Source organism: Bos indicus x Bos taurus, chromosome 5 (genome assembly GCF_003369695.1).
Source record: "Bos indicus x Bos taurus breed Angus x Brahman F1 hybrid chromosome 5, Bos_hybrid_MaternalHap_v2.0, whole genome shotgun sequence".
NCBI lineage: Eukaryota > Metazoa > Chordata > Mammalia > Artiodactyla > Bovidae > Bos > Bos indicus x Bos taurus.
In genome coordinates, this window is record NC_040080.1 from 97263663 (window position 1) to 97284648 (window position 20986).

Consider the following 20986-nt stretch of genomic DNA (forward strand, 5'->3'; position numbering starts at 1 on the left):
ACTCTAACATTATTTCCTAAAATGAATTCTGTTGCTTTTCCCATGACTATGGGCTGTCTTTTTTTTTTTTCCCCCTAAATCTTTTTTAGTTAAACAAGTTTGCAGCGATCCCTTCATCTGTCAGCCTCCCCTCCACAGTGACAGTACAGTACCCAGACCTGTGTCTCTGTGTTCTCCAACACTTTTGCCTCCCACTCGGGTCTTGAAATCTGTCTACCATCTACAGGCAATAAGAAATCCAGATTGTTCATTCTAGATAGCAGCTTTTCTGCTGTATTGATTACATCTTTTATGGAAAAACAAAAACAAAAACTGGCACATCTGATCTATAGGATTTCTGTGGTTATTAAATGGAATTTATTGAAACCAACTCAGCAAAGCAGTGTTTGCACGGATAACCATGCCTCAGGAAAAGTCTGTGCTAAAACTCCAGTATTAAACAGTGTTCAGCATAGGGCCCTCTTGTCTAAATGACCCACCAATGACACTCCTGCCCTGTAGACACTTGCCAGGCTTAGGGGAGAGCTGGCAGGACTCCATTTTGCTAATTTGTGTGTGGAGTTTCTCCTCAGCCCCTCACATGGTTAATTCTGAATTATAATCCAGTGTACTTTCTTGGGGGGAAGGGGCAGGGGGTGGATTGTTCCTGAGGAAATTTGGAGAGAGAATGAGACTTATTTTGTTGAACTGAAAATCAAGTAGCCCATGTTTGGCTAAGAATTGGGAGTGGGGGGGTGGAAATGAAAGAAAAACTCATGAGAAGAAACAATGAAACACAAGCTCCGTCTTTCATACCGGGCAGTGCAGGGTATGGGAGGACAGTGGGAGGAGGTGGGGAGTGTACAGGAGGCAGCTGAGTTTATTTTTAACACCAAGTTAAAGACATACTCCGTGTTCTTTCCTTTTAAAAATAGACTTTTAACCTCTTGAAGCATTTTGACTCTATTCTGCCTATGGGGTAATACCCCTTTTGTGGCTGGCAACTCCCACTGGAATTTTTCCCATTGCTGGCTTACTGGTCAAGTAGTTAGAAGGATGGAAAAACCCCAGACTTTTTCTTCTGAGAGCTCCTGATCAGCATATACACATAGCTCCTGTGTGCAGAGAGGCTTATAAACTCTGATTGCCATCCTGGACCTTGAGCTTTATGGCATTTTTGAAAACTTGATGGTTTGAGAAAATGTCCTTATTTAAAAATAGGTTAGTGAAATTGTGGATATAGTCTTTCTGAAGTCCATTGAAGCAATTTATTCATTGAGTTTATGAATGACACAATAGACATGCCTATACACGTTTACACCCATGAAATTAGAGTAAGTATGAATAAAATGATAGTAGCTGATCTTTAATACTTATGAAGGGTGTCCTATGTGCCAGACACTGTTTCACATACATTTAATGCTTTGAACAATGCTCCTAATGTAATCATCCCATTTTACAGATGAAGAAGCTTGGGCTCATGGCTATTCAGTAACTTGTGAAGATTGTAAAGTCAGTGGGTGGTTTGTGGGAGAGGAATTCAAAGTCAGGAAGTCAAGCAGTTCAAGTCCACTGCTAGCCCATACAGTGAGTCTGTAATTAGAAAAGATGTACCTGCTGTAAGACAATTTTGTTTCCATCTGTTGGAAATTTGGGGCTGTTATCAAATGTACTGATTTTGTTAGAAAATTTTATTACCATCTGCAAGATAGTTGTCATAATAAGAATATAAATCCACAATGTTGACGATATGAAGGGTGTCCCCTTATATGTGATACTCTTGTGCAGTGCACAACCCACACAAAGGTACTTGGCCACCCAAAGTACTCACACACAAGTGCACACGCATGTAGTCCTGTAGGCATGGCAGTTTATGAAGAAAAAATACAGCGCTCGTCCTCCGCGAAGGCCCACTTCTGTCTGTGGAGTGTGCTTCTCCCTGAATCTGAATAACTCCCCTTCTTACCTGAAAAAAAAGAAAAGAAAAAGCACCAGACTGCTGTAGTTCAGAAGAAGAGGAAGCTAGTCTTTTAGAGGTAACCAGACTGATTTGATGGAGCAACAGCTCTTCTACATACCTCAGTCTACAACTAGGAAAAACCTTACGTGAAAGTCTGGAGCTTGTGTTTGTGCCCAGTACAAAAGTGCCCTACTCCCACTTCCCTTTTCTTCTGTTCTGGGGAGTAAACACTGAATTCACATTAGAACAGGGTGGCCCACTATATATGTGTGTTAAGCTGTGTGTGAGAAGAAATAGAACAGCTCACAAACCTGGGAGATTACATTTTTATTATGGAAAATTTCAAAAATGTACTGAAATAGACCAAAAAGCGTAGTGAACCTCCTTTATCCTCATGAAAATGAGCAGTTAATTATGAATTAATGACCAGTCCTGCTTCATCTATAGTTCTACTCACTCCTCCCTTATTTGAAGCAAATTCTAAAGAACATATTATTTTATCTTTACAATGTAAAGTATTTTTTTTAAAAACAACCACAATATTATCATTATATCTCAAGAGAAAGAGTAATAAATCATATATCCAATCAGTGTTCAAAACTTGAATTGTCTGTCAAATGGCCCAAATTTTCTTTTGTTTTGTTGATTTTACCTTGTGTTCATTTGAAATGGGAATCAGCTAAGTTCAAACATCACATTGGTAGCAGTATGTCTTATTTTCTTTCAATGTACAAGTTCTCCCTTCATCTTTTTTTTAGTCTGGATTTTGCTGAAATGCTGATATGGCATCCTCATTGTGTAGTTTAAACACATTTCTCTGTAGCAGAATCCTTTCTGGGAGGAGTCCAGGCATATGTATATTCTTTTAAGGTGCTTGGGTGGTGAATTTGAGCCACAGGCAGGCTTGGAAGGCCCTGGAAAAGCTCAAAGTCTGCTCCCAGATTTCTTAATGTCTTGGTTGCAGGGATACATTCTGAGGATCTTACTTGAGTGCCATGGTGAAAGCATATGTCTACCACTTGTTGAGAGGTGAAGAATGCTGGCTTGCTTGTTGAGGACATATAGACTCCCCACAGTCATTTCCTATTCTCCAGGAGAAAGTTTCTCAGTCAGGCTTGAAAGAGAGTAATAGAACTGCATTGTTGACATCACAAAAAAGAGACTTTCCCTTATGAGGTGATTTGCTTTCAGTTTGGTCTATATGTGAACCAGTAATCAGCCTGCAAATTGTGGGAAAAGCCTTTATTTTGCAGGCCTGAATAAGCAGGTACTTGACTTAAGTGAAGTTTAAATAACTTTTTTTTTTTTTTCTGCAAACTGGAATCAAGATTGCAGGGAAAAATATCAATAACCTCAGATATGCAGATGACACCACCCTTATGGCAGAAAGTGAAAAGAAATTAAAGAGCCTCTTGATGAAAGTGAAAGAGGAGAGTGAAAAAGTTGGCTTAAAACTCAACATTCAGAAAACCAAGATCATGGCATCCGGTCCCATCACTTCATGGCAAATAGATGGAGAAACAATGGAAACTGACAGACTATTTTCTTGGGCCTCAAAATCACTGCATTGCAGTCACCAGAAATTAAAAGATACTTGCTCCTTAGAAGAAAAGTTATTACAAACCTAGACAGCATACGAAAAAGCAGAGACATTACTCTACCAACAAAAGTCCATCTAGTCAAAGTTATAGTTGTGTATGGATGTGAGAGTTGGACCATAAAGAAAGTTGAGCACCAAAGAATTGATGTTTTCAAACTGTGGTGTTGGAAAAGACTCTTGAGATTCCCTTGGACTGCAAGGAGATCAAACCTGACAATCCTAAAGGAAATCAGTCCTGAACATTCATTGAAAGGACTGATGCTAAAGTTCAAGCTCCGGTACTTTGGCCACCTGATGTGAAGAGCTGACTCATTTGAAAAGACCCTGATGCTGGGAAAGATTGAAGGCAGGAGAAGGGGATGATAGAGGATAAGATGGTTGGATGGCATCACCAACTCAACAGACATGATCTGAACAAGCTCTGGGAGTTGGTGATGGACAGGGAGGCCCAGCGTGCTGCAGTCCATGGGGTCGCAAAAAGTCGGACATGACTAATTGACTGAACTGAACTGAAATAACTGGTAAATCAAATGTTCTATGGATATCTAACTGATGTTAAATCTATCTGTCTTCAATGGATTAGGACATGAACACATCTGATTCATTTTCAATATTTTTCTTTTTTAAAGATTCTGACTTTACTGAAGAAATCAAAGGCCAATATGTTCGCTGGGCTCTGGCCTTTCAGCTTCCTTCTCCACAAGAATCTACTGCACCAGTGTCATTGATGGCAAAGGCAGCCTCACTCTCACATGGAAGAAACCATGAAGTTATCTATCCTAGGCTGTTCTGCTTTTTGGGCAGAGAAAGAAAGGTCACTTGACCTTTCTTTCTTCTGTGTCTCTTGAAGGCTCAAGATAATTCAAAAATAATAACAGAGCATAGTAGTTTCTTGGTAAGGTTGGAGTTTGAGCTTTCCCCATCCCCACTTCCACATTGGTCATCAGCACTTGCCCCATTCCCTGCTGCCCTCCTTCCCCATGCCAGCTGCCCAGAGAGGTGTTTGCACTGTGCTTGTTGTCAGAGAGCCTGGGGTCAAGGTCTGCTCTGCAACCTCATCGTCAAGCTGGGTGACCTTGGGTAGGCCACTTGATTCTCTGAGCACTGATATCTTTACCCGTGAAATAAAGATTGTATCACATGCTCTACCTATCACATGAAGTTGTTATGAAGATCAAGTCGAGTTAATGTAGGTGAAAATAATCCTTTGTTAAGCATCGCATAAGTGCCCTTGCTCCCCGCACTGCATCTGTTCACAATGTAGAAGACATTACATGAATTTTAAAGTCAAACAAGGTCCCATTGCCTTTTGGTTGTGTCATTTTGGGTAAATCATGCTCCTAGCATTGGTTTCCTCATAAATAAAACGGGGATCATTTTATCTGGCATTTGCTTACTTGAATCTTTATTTACTCATGCTACACCTTGATCTACTGTTGTTTTGTGAACTAAAGCTTTCTATGTGAGATAACATATACAAAGCACCTAACATAGATTTGATACTCTAGGTTCTCAATAAGTAGTCATTCTTTTTCCTGTCCTGTTCTTGGCAATTGGACTGTGGTAGGACCCAGCTGACATGTCTTCCATTATAGACAAAGAGCTCTTCCTCTAGATTGCTGAGTGCAGAACTGCTTGCTTGCTCCTCTGTCCTCACCTATGAGGATGCTTGATTACAGCCCAGACATGTTTCAAATTCTCTCTGTAAGTCTATAGACTAGGGAATTACATAATCAAGAAGTCCTTCTCTTATATGCTTGGGAATAAAGAGCCCTCAATAGCATATGCGAAAAAGACCCAAATGTTTGGTTGACTGCAAAATTAATGTGAGTCAATAACGTGATGGAGCAAGCAGAAGTCAATGAATTTTAGGAATTTTAGGAAACACTCATGGAAGGGTCCAATCTACTGGACTCATCCTACTTGGTTAAGATGCTGGGGTACTGGGCTGGATCACTAGGAGAGAGCTGGTGAGGAGCTTGGGATCCAGGGTATTTGAGTAACTATTAGAAAAACTGAGGATACTGAAACTGCAGAAGACATATTTTATCGTCTTCTGTTTTTGTCTTATTGTCTTCTGGTTTTTGAATGGGCTGAGCAATTAGAGAAAATAGAACACCACCACTTTGCATTTCCTTAAAAGAACAAATTTCTAAGGGGTATGTACAGGCATGCAGGTTATGTGACTCAAGTGGGAGGAGTTAGAGACAGAAGTTATAAAGGAGCAGTTCTAGTGGCATTTCTATTTCTATTCCAACTTCAAACTCTGGACTATTGTAAGCATTGGCTATAACAACACATTTAAAACTGGGCCTCCATATGGCCAGTTTCGGTGTGGCTTTACATACAAAAGATATCCAAAACAATATTGAAATTAGAAACTGGAAAGCAGTAGAATCACAAATATACCAGAAATTAAGACAGGTAACAAGGAAAAACCATGTACAACTTTATGTTGATTAACTGGAATATGCAAAATAGTCAATTTTCTAGAAAAACTATGATCAGTTAAAACTGATTCAAGAAGAAATAAATGACCTAAATCCTATGACTTTGAAAGACATTAAATCCCTGATTAAATCTGTACAAATTGCTTATTAAGGTATGAGTAGTTTCTTACAAGTGAGTCTTACCAAATTTCTAAGGAGTATAGAGTTCCAATCTCTATAAACTGTTCCACAGATATAGAGTATGAAAAGAACCCCAAAACTCATTTTATTAGATTGGCAAAAACTTGAATCCAAAATAAGACAAAAATAATAGGGAAAAATTTTAAACCAGCTTCATTTCTAAATATAAAGGTATAAATAAAATTTGGGAAAAGACAAACCAAAACAAACAAAAAACACAAAACCAGGGACTTCCCTGGCATTCCAGTGGTTAACATTCTGTGCTTCCATTTCGGAGGTTGTGGGTTCAATTCCCTGGTCAGAGAAATAAGATCCTACACACCATGATGGGGCCACCAAAAATTGCTTTAAAAAATTAACAGAACAAAACAAAACCCCACAAAGCTAATAATACAGTATGACCAAATTGGGTTTATCCCCCCGAAAACAAGGATGGTCTAATGTTAGGAAAATCTATTAGTAAGATTTACCACATTAACAAATTGTAAGAGAAAAAGCACATAATTATCTTAAAAGAGGCAACAAAAATCATTTGTTAAAATTTAATACTGCTTCACATTTTTTAAGAAAATAAGAAATATAAGTAAGCGGGAATGGACTTTATTTTGTACGCATTTATTTTGTAAAACATGAAATTATTCAGAATGTTGAATACTATTTTGTCTAGTTGATGTAGGTTGTCTGTTGCAGGGAGTAATTGGGAATGGGAATCTTTCCCAAATTCTCTTGGTAAAGGCAAAAACATACCTCCTCCCTGTTACCTGAGCTTGATATTTCTTTTGTTTATTTACTTTTACAACTTTATTGAGATATCATTGATATGCCAAAAAGACACACATTAATGTATACAGTTTGATAAAATTGGACATATGCATGTCCAAAGATGGAGAAGCTCTATATAGTCAGCAAAAACAAGACGGAGCTGACTGTGGCTCAGATCATGAACTCCTTATTGCCAAATTCAGACTTAAATTGAAGAAGTAGGGAAAACCACTAGACCATTCATGTATGACCTAAATCAAATCCCTTACATTTATACAGTGGAAGTGACAAATAGATTCAAGGGATTAGATATGATAGAGTGTCTGAAGAACTATGGATGTTCATGACATTGTACAGGAGGCAAAGATCAAGATCATTCCCAAGGAAAAGAAATGCAAAAAGGCAAAATGGCTGTCTGAGGAGGCCTTACAAATAGCTGTGAATAGAAGAGAAACGAAAGGCAAAGGAGAAAAGGAAAGATATAAGCATCTGAATGCAGAGTTCCAAAGAATAGCAAGGGGAGATAAGAAAGCCTTCCTTAGCAATCAATGAAAAGAAATAGAGGAAAACATTAGAATGGGAAAGACTAGAGATCTCTTCAAGAAAATTAGATATACCAAGGGAACAGTTTATGCCAAGATAGGCTCAATAAAGGGCAGAAATGGTATGGACCTAACAGAAGCAGAAGATATTAAGAAGAGGTGGCAAGAATACACAGAAGAACTGTACAAAAAAGATCTTCATGACCCAGATAATCACAATGGTGTGATAACTCACCTAGAGCCAGACATCCTGGAATGTGAAGTCAAGTGGGACTTAGAAAGCATCACTATGAACAAAGCTAGTGGAGGTAATGGAATTCCAATTGAGCTATTTCAAATCCTGAAAGATGATGCTGTGAAAGTGCTGCACTCAATATGCCAGCAAATTTGGAAAAGTCAGCAGTGGCCACAGGACTGGAAAAGGTCAGTTTTCATTCCAATCCCAAAGAAAGGCAATGCCAAAGAATGCTCAAACTACCACACTATTGCACTCATCTCACTTGTTAGTAAAGTAATGCTCAAAATTCTCCAAGCCAGGCTTGAACAGTATGTGAACCATGAACTTCCAGATGTTCAAGCTGGATTTAGAAAAGGCAGAGGAACCAGAGATCAAATTGCCAACATCCACTGGATCATCAAAAAAGCAAGAGAGTTCCAGAAAAACATATACTTCTGCTTTATTGACTCTGCCAAAGCCTTTGACTGTGTGGACCACAACAAACTGTGGAAAATTCTGAAAGAGATGGGAATACCAGACCACCTGACCTGCCTCTTGAGAAATCTGTATGCAGGTCAGGAAGCAACAGTTAGAACTGGGCATGGAAGAACAGACTGGTTCCAAATCTGGAAAGGAGTCTGTGTATTGTCACCCTGCTTATTTAACTTATATGTAGAGTAAGTACATCATGAGAAATGTTGGGCTGGATGAAGCACAAGCTGGAATCAAGATTGCCGGGAGAAACATCAATAACCTCAGATATGCAGATGACACCACCCTTATGGCAGAAAGTGAAGAGGAACTAAAAAGCCTCTTGATGAAAGTGAAAGAGGAGAGTGAAGAGGTTGGCTTAAAGCTCAACATTCAGAAAACTAAGATCATGGCATCGTGTCCCATCACTTCATGGGAAATAGATGGGGAAACAGTGGAAACAGTGACACTTTATTTTCTTGGGCTCCAAAATCACTGCAGATGGTGACTGCAGCCATGAAATTAAAAGATGCTTGCTCCTTGGAAGGAAAGTTATGACCAACCTAGATAGCATATTAAAAAGCAGAGACATCACTTTACCAACAAAGGTCCATCTAGTCAAGGCTATGGTTTTTCCAGTCATCATGTTTGGATGTGAGAGTTGGACCATAAAGAAAGCTGAGTGCCGTAGAATTGATGCTTTTGAACTATGGTGTTGGAGAAGACTGTTGAGAGTCCCTTGGAATACAAGGAGATCCAAGCAGTCCATCCTAAAGGAAATCAGTCCTGAATATTCATTGGAAGGACTGATGCTAAAGCTGAAACTCCAATACTTTGGCCACCTGGTGGGAAGAACTGACTCATTTGAAAAGACCATGAGGCTGGCAAAGATTGAGGGCAGGAGAAGAAAGGGATGACAGAGGATGAGATGGCTGGATGGCATCACCGACTCAATGGACATGAGTTTGAGTAAACTCCAGGAGTTGGCAATGGACAGAGAGGCCTGGCGTGCTGCAGTCCATGGGGTCGCAGAGAGTCAGACACGACCGAGCGACTGAACTGGACTGTTGATACCATCACCACAATCAAGGTTTTTAATAACTCCAAAAGCTTCCTTAGGTTCCTTTGCTTTTGTTGTTTTTGTTGTAGGAACACTTAACTAGATCTTCACTCTCAGCAAATTTTTCAGTGCACAATTCCATAGTGTTACCTATAGGCAGTGTGTTGTACAGCCAGATCTCTAGAACTTACTCATTTTTATAACTGTAACTTTATATCTGTTGCACTTCTCCCCAATTCCCCCTGCCCTCTTCCCCTGGCAACTTCCACTTTTTTTTTTCTGCTTATATAAGTTTGACAATGTAAGTAGAATCATGGAGGTATTTGTCCTACTATGATTGACTTATTCACTTGGCATAACGTCTTCTAGGTCTATCCATGTTGTTGCAAATAATAAGATTTCCTTCTTTTTTTAAAACTGAATAGTATTCCATCATATGTATACATCACATTTTATTTATCCATTCATCTCAATAGACGGACTATTTTCTATGTCTTTTTTTTCTCCTCTATTCAAGCTCTGAGTGTTTTCAGAGTTGTAACCTCACCTCATGTTCTAATTTCTACCTGGGCCTGGCAAGTTGAATATGGGTTCTTGAATCTGTTGTGAATCATAACCAGGATTAACCCAGCTATTCAACTTTGCAGGAAGGGCCGAGCCTTCAGTTCCTGCCAGGGAACTGGGATTTGATTCTGTTTCATGGTTTATCAAATCTAGATTTGTTTGTTATCATGAAATCACTTTAAAGCCTTTAGGGTGATCTATTTTAAATGCTAATATATTTTTCTCCATCTGCTTTTATATGCATAGAGAGATTGACAGAGGAAGGGCATTCGTTGGGTCAGTGACAGGGACTAAGGGAGGAGAGAAAGAAAAAGTTGCTCTTCAATTCCCACCTTTCCTTTTTGAATTTTTTTAGCGTAAGCATGTATCATTTTTATGATAAAAATTAAAATATGCAGTGAAACACTGTGTTCTAGCTGGTATAATAAGCTTAGCATTTGATCCTGAGATTCTCTCTTACAGAGGCAGCTGTAGGACAGATATGTTACTAAAGGATAACTTCAGTTTCTAGGAGAAATCATTACACAGAGGTGCGACTTCAAGTTCAGTAGGAAAGTGGCGAGGGCAGGGCATGGGTACGACCCCTTTACCTGATTTGAAGAGGACATTTGTGAGGAAGTCGCTGTGTAGATGCAGAGATGAGTTATGGGGCTGCCGTTCTTGTCCTGCAGCTGCTCCTGTCTCTGACAGCAGTTTAAGGGAGAGCCCAGAGGACCAGAGCCCTGCCCCTTTAATTAGCTCCAGGAGCCAGGCAAGGTAAATATTTGTGGCTGAAACTGTGTGAATCCATGGAAGCTGGGATTTTAGCCTAGAAGCATTGTGCTGCCAAGTTGCCGTGAGACCCAGAAAGCTGGAGCTATGATCTGCCTCAGAAAATGCTTCTGAGTTTAAGAGAAATGAAAAGAAAAACAAAAAGGACAATGGTATTGAGCTCTAAGTGTTAGATGAGGATGACGAGGGTTTGTCTATGCCTTAGGCTCGATCACAAATTTTACCTATTTTTATTTCAATATTGATTTCTTTTACTAAAGAAAAAAAAAAGTCAATTCTCCAAATGTAGACATATTCGACTTATTGCATTGATTAACTCATTATCTGGTTTCCAGTTTTCGTACAATCCAGTCTGTACGAAATACAATCAGACCAAAGAATTGCCCTACTTAAAGCTTTTTGATGTCTTTCCATTTCTCTTAGAAATTAATCCTGACTTTTGTAGCCCATATGTAGAGTGAGTGTGCAATTCATAATCCAAACTGGGGTTCTCTGAATATTTATGGTGAGAAAACAGGTGTGACAGGGACTCTCCAAGAGGCTCTATTGGATTTAGCTTCCAGCTTCGTTTCTTACTGCCCTTGTCTGCTCACTTGGCACCAGGTATTCTGGCCTCCCGTCTGTCGGTCGCTTCAGGAAGTCATCATGGAGTCGTTCCTGTCCCCTGGGTAATGCTTATGTGTACACTATTTAACTTCGGGGCTTCAGATATCAACTCCTCAGGTAAACCTTCCCTACCACCAGTCTAGAGTGGTCTCTGGAGTTACTGTTTCATTTCTCTTCTCCTTTCCATCATCATACCTGTTACAATCTCTAAGGATCGTGTCTGGGTGTTTGTTTATTATCTGTATCAGCTGCCAGAGTGTGATCAGGGACTTGTCTGTCTTGTTAATGGGCCTGGCACATGGCAGGGGCTCAATAAATACTTGATTAATGAATGAATGACCAAGTGAGAGTCTTTAAGTTGAACCGAATGGCCCAGAGATGATCACTGCCTTGACCTCAGCTTATGAATAAGGTCCATCTTAAGTAAAAGAGAATGAATGGGAACAGAGAAAAGCAGAGGGAAGAGAGGGTGGGGAGGGTGGTGGCTGATGCCAGACATGACCCTGGTTACAAGCCCTATGGATATACAAGCTATCCTTTACTTCTTCCTGAATGGACTGAGTCATTCAAATATTTTGTAAACAAACCTGTTTTCCTCTTGCCTAACCTTAAATTAGCTAGAACTGAGATTGAAGTTCCATTTTTGAAACCAAAAGTGTATAGTAAAGCATAATTAACCTATATCCTTTGGGATGTATATTTCCATTTTTAAAAAGAAAGACATCATGGCAGAATATGCTAGTTGTGTGCCCCATTATCCATGTTTACCTGCTTCATTGTAACTTAAGGTATTAGTTTCCCATTGCTGCTATAACACATTGTCATAAAATTAGTGGCTTGAAGTAACGCGAATTGTTTGTCTTATAATTCTGGAGTCAAGCTATGTTTCTTGTAGAGTCTCTAGGAAAACAATCTGTTTCTATGCCTTTTCCAGATTCTACAGGCTACATGCATTTCTTGGCTGAGGGCCACTTCCTCGTATCACCCTGACCTCTGCTTTCCCTGACACATCTTCTCTGACTCTGACCCTTTTATCAGACTTCTGTAACTGCCCGCCTGGATAATCTAGAATAATCTCCCTCTCTCAAGATCTTTAACTAAATCACAACTGTAAAGTCCCTTTTCCATATTAAGTAAGATATTTATGGGTTTTAGGACTGGCACAGGGGTATCTTTAGCAGACCATACCCTTCTTTACCTGTTGCTTCTTGTGATGGCTGGGATGTAAGCATAGTAGCGGAAGGTCAAGCAGCCATCTTGGGCCATGCTTTGGAAGACGTGCTAAGGATAAGAGAGCAGCAACGTAGAAGGATGAGCTAATGTAATCAGGTGGGACAAGCTCACCCTGATTGAATGAAAAGCATTTACAAGAAAATCTTCAGCCTCACATGTTTTACAACTGAAAACCCCAAATCAGTACGCTGATGGGAACATAACAAAGGAAACATTTTAAAAGTTATCAAGGTTGCAGTAACACTGTTCAGGTAATTTAAAAAATAACAGTTTTACATTCCTTGAGTAAAATCTAACTTCATTAAATATTTTTAGGTTGAATTTTTCAGCAATTTGTGCTGGTGGGAAATGAGCCCTTTGTATTCTCATTCCCCAGTGGAGCATTAATAAATTATTCTCTCAACATCCCACAAACAGCACATGAAGCAGTCTTTAGTGCTCTGTATTAGTTCCCTCAATAGCAGTCATAAAAGAAGTTCAAAGGAACATAAATATAGGTCAATGACAAGAGCACATGGGTGTGTGTAATTATACTGAAGATCAGGTCTGCAGCGTATTTCTCTATGGAATGACTATCCCTTGTGGGTAAAATTTAAGACGTTCTTTATACCTATTTATTTAGCTTACCACTCTCAATTTCCTTCCCCTTTACTTTTCTTCACTGTGTTCTCTACTACTAACCATTGTATATTTATTTGGTTTTGTTTGGTTTTGTTGTTGTTGTTTGGCTTCCTTGCCAAGATGTAGACTATAGGGCAGGATTCTATCTGCCTACTCACTGGAGTCTCCACAGTATCCAATCACGAATGCCAGCTGCAAGGTGGGGAGTGACTGGAGGCAATACCAAAGGGGTGTGGAGTGACTGGATTATAAGGGAGCTGAAGGGGCTTTGACAGGATCCTGAGTAGTGGGGAGCTGCAGAAGGTATAAAGCTGACATTTGGGGGTGAGTGACATGATCAGACTTGAATTTTAGATAATAATTCCATGTTTGGTATGGACAAAGGGTATGAGTAGATGGAACAGTCTGGAGGCAGGGACATCTGTGAGGAGACTATTATGTTATTTAAGAAGAGCAGAGATGAGAGCCAAGCAAGAAAATTGGTAATAATGAGAGTGATAATAATAATAATTAATTTAACAAGGTTTGCTGCACAGTGACTAACATCCATTTCCTGACCGCATTTACCAGGTTCCTTTGCAGTTGGGTGTAGCCATGTGATTATGTTCCAGCTAATAGAATGTGAGTAGAAATAATGAGCTCTAATTCCAGGTCTGATCCCTGGGATTCTTCCATATGGACTCCTCTCTGTTTCTTCCCTTCTTCTGGTTAATAGGAATGGAGAAGCCATGTACTGAAGGTAACTTAGAATCCATTAATGTAGGCCCTTGAAAAGCCATGTAGAGAAAAGTTACCCAATTGACCAGGAAAACCTTGGACTGTTATATAAATGCAGAAGAACTATGTACCATGTTTGAGCCATTGGATAATTTTAGCTCTTTGTTATAGCAGCTAATGTGACCCTAATGAATTTAAGCACTCATTTTCGGCTAGGCATCCCCATTCTTAATGGTTTCTATATGACAACTCATTTAATCTTCATAACAATGCAGTAAGTAACATATTATTAGTATTATTATTATTATCCCCAATTTACAGATGAGGAAATTGTGATCAAAAGGGACTGTGTAACCTTCTCCCGTTACATAGCTGGGAAATGATAGAGCCAGATTTCAGAGTTCCAGCTCCAGTGTTTTAAGCAATACCTGGTAGTGGCTGTGGATAGAAATTAATAGACTTTTTAAATAAGAAAAGATAGATGTTCTTTCTTTTCAATTAAACATTCTGAAGAAAAAAAAAACAGAACCTTTAAAATGTTTAACAGTCCAGCATGAACATTAATTACAATTGAAGTCACTGTTTACAAAATAGTAATATTTCAAAAAAAATCTTTAAAGAGATAAATTGCTTTGGGTTGGGATTTTTGGAAACAAACTCTGAAACTGAGATTTCCAAGCAGATTTATTGAGAAGTGCTCCCTGGAAGTAAGGGAAGCAGGCTTGGGCAGAGAGAGAAGATGAACTAATGTAATCACAACAGAGAACTCAGCCTATCCCACAGGAAGCTCTGGAGCTGGGCAACCCTTCAGAGTTACTCCCCACCAAGGCAGGAGGCCAGGGGGTTTTGTCCTGCTTCAACCAGTCATCAAATGTGGGCTGCTGGCAGGGAGGGCATGTCCACTTGGGTGAGGCTGTACCTTTGGAGAGAGAGATTCAGCTATGAACCCGTGCTCCCAGCAGCTGGAGGAATGAGCACTGTTGTCTGGGAAGGTGGTCGGGGCAAGGAATCTGGTTGTTGCATCACAGTATTCACTATGGAAACAATTCAGAATAAATAAGTACCATATTTATAAATTTTTGATGGTTCTACTGAGCTGCAGACTCACATAGCCCACTATTTCCTGCTTGTGCCTGAAGCATAAGGAGGTGTCTTGTGAAGGGACTGATGAGAGATGAGACTTCAGAGGTGAGCTGAGCTCACAGGAGAGAGGAAATGGTATACCAAGGGGTTCAGGGAAGCCTGGTGGGAGCATGGAGATGGTGTAGCACAGGGATGGACCCCTGGCAGGTGTACCATTCGGAGCCGTCATCACAATCCATTGCTCCATAAGGACTAAAGCATGAACCAGTATCAATGGGATGGAGAAGGGCTGGACCTGCAAGACATTTTAAGGATAGGTTTCAGTGGCTTTAGTGGATGAACATGAGGATAAGGGAAGACTGGAAGCAAACTCTGTAGTTGTAGCTTCAGAGACTATGAAAGGTGATGCTCAAGGGAGAGTATGGTCATTTTCACTCTGTAGAAGCCAGCACAAAATCTTGACTTTTTTTTTTTTAAGTTTTATTTACTTACTTATTTATTTTTGCACTGAGTCTTCATTGCTGCATACAGGCTTTCTCTAGTTGCGGAGAGGGGGGCCACTCTTCATTGCAGTGCCTGGGGTTCTCATGGTGGTGGTTTCTATTATTGTGTAGCACAGGCTCCAGAGCTCGGGCTCAGCAGTTGTCGTCCAGGGACTTAGTTGCCCTGTATCATATGAAGTCTTCCCAGGCCAAGGATCAAACTCATGTCTCTTACACTGGCAGGAGGATTCTTTACTACTGAACCACCAGGGGAGTCCTTGACTATTTTTTAAATTAACAAAACAAAATTCTTATTCTTTTTCCTTTCCTCCTTTCATTCCTTCCTTTAATTTTTCTTTTATTTGAAGAAACTTTCTATTGCTTCCTCCTGTCCCTTAAAATGTGTTGTTCTTTCCATCTATAATTATTTTTTTTTCATTTATCTATTTTAACAAAAATTTCTTTCATCACATCTTCCCTTTTTCAGTTATAAAGCTAAGTGTACCCAAACAAAACATACACTTCAGTAAAACCAAGCAAAGTTTTAAGGCACAGACAGGAAATCCATTTTTAAAAAATATTTTCAATTTTTAGCAGTCTGTCACAGTTCCACACTGGAAGTTCTAATAACAACTTGCACTGTAGGTGCAGTTAGAGGTGAAGTGTGCTGGCAGAGAAGACAATGGCACCCCACTCCAGTACTCTTGCCTGGAGAGTCCCATGGATGGAGGAGCCTGGTGGGCTGCAGTCCATGGGGTCGCTAAGAGTCGGATATAACTGAGTGACTTCACTTTCACTTTTCACTTTCATGCACTGGAGAAGGAAATGGCAACCCACTCCAGTGTTCTTGCCTGGAGAATCCCAGGGACGGCGGGGCCTGGTGGGCTGCCGTCTCTGGGTCGCACAGAGTCGGACACGACTGAAGCGACTTAGCAGCAGCAGCAGCAGAAGTGTGCTGGACTTGGGGACAATGTTACCTTGTGAGTGGCTGGCTGCTATCAGGTATATAGATATACAGATCATTTACTTAGGCCGGGTCTGAGTGACCATCTTAAATCCCTTGGTTTACTCACTGAGTAGATGTTATGCAGCTCTGATCTTTGTACTATACCCCTTTTATTTTCTGGAGCAAAGATTAGAATCTAGCCTTCTGCAGGCTGCATTTTTGCCAAGCAACTGGAAAACTTCTAATAGTGTAGAAATTTGTTTTTAAAAGGGAAAAAAGTAAAGAAGTGACAGCACATCAGTGTAGAAGACACTGAGGTTGTGTACACTCAGGGCAGCCAGATCAAGTCAGCATTCACTGAATAACATTTATCGTGCAGATTCCCTGTGTGCCAGGCATTGTCCTAGCTGTGCCAAAAGTACAAAGGGGAAGAGACTGATGAGATCTGTCTCTCATAGAACGTATCTCCTAATTAAGGGAAACAGAAAAGAAGAAATAATAAGATAGCTTCTGATGTTTGCAAGTGCTTGGAAGAAAATAAAAGTTGGAATTCATTAGTTTATCCAGTCCTTTCTTCCTATTTCAAGAAACTGCCTTGGTGAGAAACGGGTCTTTTAGGGACCTACAAATGAGATAATGTGAACCCAAACTAACTGCCTGAATAGGTAAATTAATAGACTTTATTTATTGGATAGGGAGGATGGGATTTTACAACTATGAGTATAAATAGGATAGATTAAATTTAAACTCCTTCCTAAGACTGATACCAGGCGTTGTCTATGAAGGCATTGCTTAGTATTAACAATTAGCTAGTAAAAATTGTGGTGGGCACTCTTTTAACCAGTTGCCACTTAAGTGACTCATGGGAAGAACAAGGGCTCTCTATTCCCTGTGTGAGGACCCAGGTGGTACTCAGAGCATGCTGAACAGTCTGCCCACACCAGCGCATCTCTCCCTCAAGAGTTGAGTTTCCCACTATATGAGAGTCAGAACTGTTTACTCTTTTATTTTCTAATATATTTGTGCCAGTTTTACTTGTTATTAAAGTTATGCAATTTACTTTAATATGACACAACTAATGAAACATGTGTCTAGAAAATGAGAAAAAATTATTGCAATGAAATTTGAATGGAATGCTATGGAAAGACTCAGTGTCAAATGAGTTAATTAGCAAAAATTGGAAAAAATAAAATGTACGATATGTTGCTCATGTGTACACTTCATGTGAAGTGTATTTAACTTCTCACTCACTACAGAGAAAGAAAAAATGAAAGTGAAAAATGAGATCTTATGCAACGTTGTGTCTTTGGGTAAAAAATGTAGCTTTGGAACCTTTCCAGTGAATTCAGTAGTGAGGGAAAGTGCCATGACAGTTGAGCAAACTTACATTTATTTAAGGTAAAACGCTTGAAACATAAATGTATCCTTCCCCCGACACCCCTCCCATCTCTGATTAGCCCGTTAGTTAGCGGTTCTGATTGTGCTACAGAAGATTTTTACTGTATTGTAAAGTGTGTGTTCAGTGCAGCGGGGACTCACAATCCTTCCATTCAGAGACCTCCAGAGCATAGCCTTGACATTATTAGATAAGAATGTATGTCTTCCAATAATTCCTTAACCTAAGCCATTCTCCTTTTCACCATTTGCACAGCAGAAGCAGAGAAAATATTTTCACCTTTCAGTAGCACCTTTCCTTTGAGAATATCAAAGCTCTTTAAAGGACACATTTCTGATTGAGCAACAATGCTCGTCTCCCCAGAGAGAGGTGGACAGAGAGGATTTATTACCCCCTCACTGAGGATGTTAGACTCATGTTAAGTAGCTAACAGATGTCTCCGTGCTGTCTCTCAGGAGAATCATGTTTCCGCTAATCTCCTGGCCACACTGTGTCCTGGTCCCTATTCTTCATAATTCCCAGTATTACAGAGGACTATTCAAGCGTGAAAAGGGCACTGGTCCGAGGCCAGGACACATGGGCTCACACCCGGGCTGTGCCGCTAACTTGTGTGACCTTGGGCATTTGGGTCAGCCTTTCTGTGCCTCAGATCCTGTAAGAGATGAGCATGATGGAACTTAGTTACCAGCCAACCAGGTTGGGAAAAAAATGTTTGTCACACAAATATGGACATTGTAACTGCGGATAGTGAAACTACAGTGGCCTATATGTTTCATTTCGTCTACGTTATTTCTGTTCAAAACAGGGGCCCACTCTTTGTTACGATATTTTTGATCATGTGCTGATTCATAGGTTCCAGTTTGAACTTTCTTTCTTGAGAGCAGAAGTGAAAGTCCTTCTTCAAACGCTTTTATCCCAATCTCGCCCATTACCCACCTTTACCATCGTCTAGTGACGGTCCCAGACTCATAGCAAGAGTATGGAAGGAAGCAGTGAGACTGGTAGATCGGTCTAATTGAACTCTGAACTGTGAGGCATCGGTGAGTGGTGGCTGCTTCCTAAGGGTTTTGAATGACTTATTGTATCTCTTCCTTTATTCACAGAAATACTGCTGATATGGCCGGAAAAGAAGAAAAAAGTGAAATATACTTAATTTCTAACAATAGGGAAGTATTCAAATAAACGATGGTATTTCCATACAATGTTAGGCCATTGTTGTGAGTGAATATTTATAAAAAGATGTTGCACATGAGTATTTGTTGGCATAAACTGACAGGCATGATTAAGTGAAAAATCAATCCCAAATGGGCGATGACAACACAATCTCATCATTATTTAATATAACAGGCATTGGAATAAAATGTATTTAGAAGGATATACAGTGGCTATCTCTGGGTGCTGGGATTATAGAAATAAATTTTCTTTATATTCAATAGTTCTCTGCTTTTTCTAAATTTCTATGATGGGCATATGTTGCTTTTGGCAAAAGAAAAAAAACTGATTTAAATTAAAATTGTATTAATGCAAAAGCTGCTTGTGGGAATGAATAATAACATTTTGAAAAATTTAAATGCCAGCTCTAAGAATGGAAAACTACTTTAAAATAGGAAGGATAAATTTCATTCATTTTTAAAAGGATGGAACATGTAAATGTATTGCTGAGTCCCTTTGCTGTTCACCTGAAGGTATCACAACATTGTTAACTGACTATACTCCCATACAAATAAAAAGTTTTTTTTTTTAAAGGATAGAATCATTTAATGACAAATGCTTGAAATAAAGTATCAATTGCAAACCTATTTCTTCTTAGCTGAATTCTGCCTTAAATTGCTTCTAAAAGTGGGCTTACATCATGATAAATAAGCATGATATTTTGAAATATCTAAATTAAACAATAATAAATAATAGTACAATGTAATTTTTTTTCTTTTCTGCCAAAATATCACTATAAAACAAATCACCTTCTAAGAGAGCAGATATATTTATTTTTCTTATCATAATTAAAACCGTAGATTACCAAGTGCCTTCTGTGTGCCCATGTGTCGGATACTTGGAATGTTAAATTTACTGGTTAATTTATTTAATTATTAACTCCTCAGGAAAAATGTATTATTGTTTTCATTTTATAGTAGCTGAAAACTGAAACCTCCAAAATTGTTTCTTATCCAACGATAAGTAGCAGAACCACACACCTTTTAAAAATTACTTAATAAATATTTGTTGAATCCTCTCTGTGCTCAAGCAAACTCAAGGAGATGGTGAAGGACGGGGAAGCCTGTCCAGGGAAGCTGCAGTTCATGGGGTCGCCAAGAGTCGGACACAACTTGATGAGTGAACAGTAACAACAAGAACAACAGCTCTGTGCTAGCCATCATGTGCTGGGTGCTGGGAATGTACCAGTGAACAAGATACTGTGGTCCCATCATTCAGAGAAGATTGCATTCTAGTCAGAGGACATGGAGCAAATAACTATAAGTTTGATAAATCTTACAAAACGAGAAACACAGGATGTGAGGGAGAAGTTAATCTGGTTTGCAACATCTGTCGTATGTACTAAACATTTAAACTGAGATATCAGTAGGAGTTAACTGGGGGGAAGAGAGTAGGCGTGAAAGAGTATTCCTGGTAGTGGCAATGGTGCATGATAATGCACAGAGATGATATTTTGCCACAATAATTTGGCATAGATCTCTTCAAGAAAGTTGGAAACATTAAGGGAACATTTCATGCAAAGATGGGCACAATAAAGGACAGAAATGGTAAAGACCTAACAGAAGCAGAAGAGATTAAGAAAAGGTGGCAAAAATACACAGAAGACCTATATAGAAAAGGTCTTAATGACCTGGATAACCACGAAGTGTGGTTACCACCAAGAGCCAGACGTCCTGGAGTGTGAAGTCAAGTGGGCCTTAGGAAGCATCTCTATGAACAAAGCTAGTGGAGGTGATGGAATTCCAGCTGAGCTATTTCAAATCCTAAAAGATGAAGACATTAAAGTGCTGCATTCAATATGCCAGCAAATTTGGAAAACTCACCAGTGGCCACAGGACTGGAAAAGGTCAGTTTTCACTCCAATTCCAAAGAAGAACAACTAAAAAATATCCAAACTACCACACTATTGCTCTCATTAAATGGCAACCCACTCCAGTACTCTTGCCTGGAGAATCCCAGGGATGGAGGAGCCTGGCGGGCTGCCGTCTATGGGGTCACACAGAGTCGGACACAACTGACGCGACTTAGCAGCATGCTAATAAGGTTAAAATCCTTCCAGCTAGGCTTCAGCAGTATGTGAACCGAGAACTTCCAGATGTTCAAACTGGATTTAGAAAAGGCAGAGGAACCAGAG

At 39.6% G+C, this 20986-nt stretch overlaps 2 long non-coding RNA genes across 2 annotated transcripts in view; one reads left to right on the forward strand and one right to left on the reverse strand.

Annotated features, from left to right (window-relative positions):
* LOC113893282 overlaps positions 1-20986 on the forward strand; it is a 299963-nt gene that overhangs the window by 180391 nt on the left and 98586 nt on the right. The gene's annotated exons all lie outside the window — the stretch shown is intronic.
* Positions 72-10677, reverse strand: LOC113893280. Its single transcript, XR_003511269.1, has 3 exons — positions 10376-10677; positions 1811-1945; positions 72-1572 (listed from the first exon to the last, which is right to left on the reverse strand). It is a non-coding gene; the product is annotated as an uncharacterized LOC113893280 (long non-coding RNA).